Source organism: Hippopotamus amphibius, chromosome 8 (assembly GCF_030028045.1).
Source record: "Hippopotamus amphibius kiboko isolate mHipAmp2 chromosome 8, mHipAmp2.hap2, whole genome shotgun sequence".
In the NCBI taxonomy this organism is placed as follows: domain Eukaryota; kingdom Metazoa; phylum Chordata; class Mammalia; order Artiodactyla; family Hippopotamidae; genus Hippopotamus; species Hippopotamus amphibius.
In genome coordinates, this window is record NC_080193.1 from 71570590 (window position 1) to 71576898 (window position 6309).

The window sequence follows — 6309 nt, forward strand, 5'->3', positions numbered from 1 at the left end:
ACAAGACTATATTACTAACTTCCCCAACACCAGATCCTACAATTCTGCCTTGTTTTTGAGTGTCCTTCGATGACTTACCCACAAGACCTTTTTCGAGGGCAGATGTCATTTCCAACCCTGCAGGCCTTGGGCATTGCTGTGCCCCTGAGCCCTGGGTTTTCAACTTGCTGCTTTGGGAAGTGAGTGGCCACAAGGCGGCAGCATTGCTTCAAACCCCACTCTGGTTACCAAGGCCACCTGTGCCTTCGGGGGGGCAAGTTCTCTGCATTTGGGGAAGGAGGGTGGCCTCTTTCAGTCTAAACCCATAAAGGCTTGTGTCTCTTTCCTGCGCCCCCTTCCCATTTGTCCTCTGGAAAAATTGAAAGCCATTGAAACCGGCTTCCAAGGATGCTATCTTACCCCCGGGGAAACTCTGAGAAAAGAGCCAGGAGGGGGGAGCTGTGGAGATGAGGTGAGTTTTCTAAGCTCTTCCCGCCCAGAAGTCCCGCATTTGAGGGGTGGCCCAGGACTGTTGGAGCTGTACGTAGCCTCTTCTGCCCCCGGAGATTTGGACCCTGGGTAGTGGGGATGGGGAAATCCAACTCCAGGGCCATCCCTGTTGCTGTACCTGGCCTGATTTCCTTCGTTGCATGGCTGAGTTCGATTCCACTGTCCATACGCAGCACACCTTTCTGATCCATTTCTTCCTTCCCAGGGCATTTAGGTTGCTTCCAGATCTAGGCTCTTGCAAACACAGCTGCCCTAAATGTTGGGGTGCCTTTATCTCCTCTACATCAGGTTCTCCCGAGACCTCCACCCAGGGGTAGATGTGCCATATCCTCTGTAGCTCTATCTTTGAGGCTTTTTTAGGAAATCCCTACTGTTTTCCCAGGTGGTCCTGAGCAATGTACACTCCCACCACCAGAGCTGCAGGGTTCCCTTTTCCCCTAGGCCTCTGCACATTTTTTGGTTTGCAACTTTGGGTGGATGGCCATTCGGGCTGAGGCAAGGCGACACCTCTTTGTTGTGTTGACCTGCGTTCCAGGCATGTTTGGCGCCCTTTTTGGCCAGACCTGTCAGCGGCCATGTGGAGCAGCTCTTCCTGTGCTTTAGTAGCGAGTCCAGTCTACCTCTTAAAAGTCAGTTCCTGCAATTCTGTCTTGTTTTCGAGTGCCTTTCAATGACTTACCCCAAGACTTTTTTTTTTTAATGAAATTTTATTTTGGAACAGTTTTATACTGTAAGAATTACTGCAAAAATAATACACAGAGTTCTTGTATATGTCACATCATTTCCCCCATGGTTAATATCCCCAATGACCGCAAAACATTTTTTGAGGGCAGGTGTCATTTCCAAACCCTGAAGGCCTTGGGAACTGACGTGCCCCTGAGCCCTGGTTTTCAAGTTGCTGTTTCAGGAAGCGGCCACAAGGTAGCAGCATTGCTTCGAACCCCACTCTGGTTACCAATGCAACCTAACCCTTTGGGCAAGTTCTCCGCATTTTGGGAAGGAGGGTTGCCTCTTTCTGTCCAAACACACCAGGGCTTGTGTTTCTTTCCTTCCCCTGCTTCCAGTTCATCCCCCAGAAACTCCAAGTCATGCATAACCGGCTTCTGAAGGTGCTGTCTTCCCCCTGTGGGGAGATTCTGAGGAAAGAGTCTGGATGGGGGAGCTGAGGAGATGAGTTGAATTTTTCAACCTCTTTCCTCTCCAAGGGTGCACCATTATTGAGGTGTCCCAGGCATGTTTGCGCAGTAGGCTGCCTCAGTTTTGGCCAGAGATTTTGGACCATTTTAACGGGGATCAGGCATTGCAACTCGAGAGCCATCCCCATTGCTGCCACTGGCCTGATTTCATTCATTGCATGGCTGGGTAAGATTCTATTGTCCATATTTAGCACATCTTTTGAATCCATTTTTTCCTTCCAAGGGTATTTAGGTTGCTTGCAGATCTAGGTTCTTGTAAACGCAGCTACCCTACACATTGGGGTGCCTGTCTCTCGGCAACGTATGGTTTTACCGAGGTCTCTGCCCAGGAGTGAACGTGTGTATCCTCTGTAACACTATTCTTGAGACATTTTAGGAACTGCCTACTGTTCTCCAGAGTGGCCATGAAAAATGGACACTCCCACCACCAAGGTCACAGGGTTCCCTTTTCCACTAGCCCTCCGCACCATTTCTTGTTTTTCAACTTTGGGCCGATGGCCATTCAGGTTGGGGCGGGCTGAAAACCTCTTTGTCATGTTGACTTGCATTTCAGGCATGTTTGGCTGGCCAAAAGGGGTGTATGGGTGGTGCTCTCATGATGTAAGAGCACAGTCGTCACACAGATACTGCAGTGATTGCCTAGTTGAGTACATGTTCTCAAGGTGCTTCCACACTCTGCTCGCTCATAAATTTCCTAAGCTTCCCTCCCCAGCTCAGTCCAGCTCAGCCCAGCTCAGCTCAGCCCAGCTCAGCCTAGCTCAGCTTAGCCCTGCCCAGCCCAACCCAACCCAGTTATATCCCAGCTCAGTGCAGTCCAGTCATAGCCCAGCCCAGTCCAAGGCCCTGCCCCTGCCCCAGAAAGTCCCAGGACTTTCCCCCTAGCCTTGGGCATCAGGCTCATGCCCAGGGACCTCATGGATGTCCCCAGCTCTCACTGTGGCCAAGGCCATCCTGGGGAGGGTGCTGGAGGGGGAACAGAGTGATTGGTCTAACCTCCTGGCCCCCACTTCGTTTGAAGGCAGGACACGAAGGGTTAATGCATTCTCCGACTCAGGCTGGAGGAAATGATGACAGGCCACTGTCACAGGCAGCTGCCTCCCCTTGGGCCAAGAATGGAGGCCCTACAGGGACCCAGTGCCTCAGATGACAGGTCAGTTTGGGAAACTCAAAACCAGGGGCTCAACAGATCCCCATCATCAGATTGCTACCGAGTGGTACAGTTTTTAAAAATATGCTGCTTGTTTCTTTTTATGATGATAAAAATAACACATGTGCATTGTGGGAAATTTGGAAAACACAGAAAAATGCAAAGAAGAACAATGTCAGAAGACAGTCCCCACAAACACACTGGTGTTAGAATGACTGCAGTGGGTTGTGTGTCCTGTTTTAGTCTATCGTGAGAATTTCTGATGTGATTAAACTTTGAAACTATGATTTTTAATTTTATCATAATGGGGACATATCACACTTTAAGAAGGTGGAAATGACACCCAGTCACTTCTATTAATGCATATGCGGACTGTGTGTCATTTGGACAATAATAACTAGTACGGTGTCACCTCTGTGATTAACTCCCCCAGAACAGATTCAGAGAGTGAGATCACCAAGGCAAAGCATGTGACCATCTTTACAGCTCGATGTGTGGACCAGAGGGTTGTCCAGCTCAAGTGACAGAGGCACTTTCTCCAGCAGGAGGTAAAACCGTCCCCTACACTTGGCCTGGTGCCTTCACACTGTGAGGTCCTGCACAACCAGACCCGCCCACCCCCTCAGTGGATGTTTCACGGATTTACATGCTCACAGTAGCTCTTATTCCGTCTGGGATTTATTTGGCATGTGGAGTGCCATAAGATCATACATTTTCCCCCCAAGAGTTACCAACACCCACAGAACTATTATTAAAGATTTCTTCTTTCCCCCACGGATTTGCTGCAGTGTCTTTATCTCAAGGGCAATGTTTTCTGCATGAAGTGTCTCAGCTTTCTCTCTTCTGGTCTGTTGATCTGAGTGACCATAATCAGGGGTCAGAACCACCTTGTTTGATGGACTATTGCTCTATAATTAAGGATGTCTTCATATCTGAAATGTAAGCCTCTTCATTATCCTTCTATTTAAAATCTTCGTCTGTTGTATTAGTTAGCTATAGCTGCATAACAAATGACCCCAAACTCTAGAGACTTAAAACAATGAACATTTATTATTTCACACAGTTTCATGGCTCTGGGACTACTTTAGAGGGTGGTTCTGCCTCAGGATCTGTCCTTAGCTGGCTCCAAGGGGCTGACCGGACTACAGTCTTCTGATAGCTGGCCTGAGGCAGGGGCTAACACAGACCTCCCCACAGGGCTGCTCCCCACAGGGTAGCTGGCTCTCCCCAGAAATAAGACAGCAGCACAGATGGGAGTCTTTCCTAACCTACTTGGAGGTGCTGTCTGTGGCTTCTGTCATATTTTGAAGTACAATATAGGAGAACTCCACCAGATGTGGTACCAGGAGGTAGGCTCACTGGAGGCCTTCTTGTAAGCTGGCCTCCACAGCTGGCTTTGTTCATGGTTTGCTTCAAAAGAACTTTAGAGTAATTAAAAAAAGAAGAGTTTGCACCTAAATCTATGCATTGATATGCAAAGAGCTTTCACTTTTCCCTTATTCTCATTATGAGAAAAAGGTGACATTCTCTCACCACCTTTGGTACAGCTTTTTCTTCCTATTTGTCCTGCATACATTTATGAGCCAGGGAGAAAGACAGGATTCCCTTTTCTCCAATATTTTCCTGACTCTCCTGGAAGCCCCTGGTTTTCCACCTTATTCTGTGTCTGGTCACCTCACTGAAGTCTGCAGTCTCTTGATCCCTAGGTAGGGGCTCTGGGGTCCTCAGATTTTGACAACTGGACCACAGGATTATAGGGACCAAACAGGCCTTACAGCTGAAAGTGTGGCCTTGCTGGGGCCAGCCCCTGCCTACTGCAGGGCACACCTGCTTCCCACAGGTGAGTTTTAGAGAGCTGGGAGTTCCCAGGTCACTGAGCATCAGAATCACCTAGAATGCCTTTTTAAAAAATCCCAACTTTGTCAGGCCCAGCCCCAACCAAGGGACTCAGAACCCCTGGGACTGTTCTCATAAGAACAGTGTTTTTATAAGAAGGACCCCCAGGAAGCAGCATGTCTGCAGAAGGGCATTTGGGGAGTCACCCATGAGTGCCCGCAGAGAAGTCTTCTCCTCCTTCCAGGCCTCAAGCCTGGGTCTGAGTCCTCACCTCAACCCTTGCCTGGCAGCCCTCCCTGAGCCCAGGCCCTCCTGGAACCCAGGGTGCTTATGGGCTGCTGCCAGTTGGTTCTGGTCCAGTCCCTCAGCTGGGAAAACAAGGCTTAGAGGCCACGGAGGGACTTGCCCAAGGCCACTGTGAGTGGGCAGGGGCACCCCAAGCTGGACATGCTGGCCCCCTGTTCAGTGCTCTCCTGAGTGCCCCTGGCCAGCAGGTGACCTCCGGGGCTGGGCTCTGCACCTGCTGCCCACCCCGCTCCCGGCCTCCTCGGAACAACCACGTCCTGCAGGTGGCACACAGGGAGGGAGACATAGGAGTGCCCAGCACCTTCTGACCCCCTACCCCTGGGCTCACCCCACCCATCTCGGACCTGCACCCCTCCCCCAAGTCTGGGCAGCAGAAACACCCTGTGGACCAGCCCTTTCTAGCACCATAGATCCAGTTTTGGGGCCAAGAGCCAGAGCCTCACAACTGCAACAGTGTACGGGGTGTTCCCAGCTGCCTGGGGCCGGTGCCCTGCTCATTAGAACCTGCTCCTTAAGATACTGACGCGGGCTGGTGTCACTGCATCCCAGGACAGAGACCCCCTCATACAGGACCTCAGTCCACCCTCACCAGACCCTGGGGGTGGGCGGGTTGACGTCACACCCCCATTTTACAGATGAGAACGTGGAGGCTCTGTGGGGCTAAGGATGCTGCCTCTGCTGTTCCGGCTGAGGACTCGGTGTCCCCCCAGCGGGGCCCTCTCTGGGCACAGGGCAACAAGCAAAAGTGGGAAGGCAGGCCAGGAATGGGTCTTTTCTTAGCAAACTCCACCCTGCAGGAGGGTCTGGAGCTGGAGCCAGTGCCAGCGCCTCCCCTTTCCCGGCCCAGGCAGCTCCTGTTGCCTGACACCCCCAACTTTATATCTTCCTGAGCATCCCTCCCTGTGGCCTCAAGTCAGCTGGCTGGGAGGATCCTCTGTTCCACCCCGCCTCTTGTCTGAGCCCTCCAAGCTCTGCAGTCAGGTAGGGACACTACAAAAGAGCCTTATCCCAAGGGGGCTGTCTGCAGGGAGGCAGTGGCCCATGGAAGGTTCCTGAAACCTCTTCCCACACACTGCCTGTTGGAGCCATCCCACAGCTACAAGACACCTCTCCCCTAAAGCCCCTGGGCTCCACGCCCTGACCCAGAGAATGTGGGAGGGCAGTCCGGTCTGACAGGAAGGCCTCTTGCCCATCGAATCCTGTTCTCTCCGACCCCCAGCTCCTCCCCCACTTCACAGATGGGGAAAGAGGACTGGAGAGGGGAAGGGGCATGGCCCAAGGTCACCAGAAGGAACCGAGGCAGGACCCGAAAAGGGCAGACAGTGGCTCAGGACG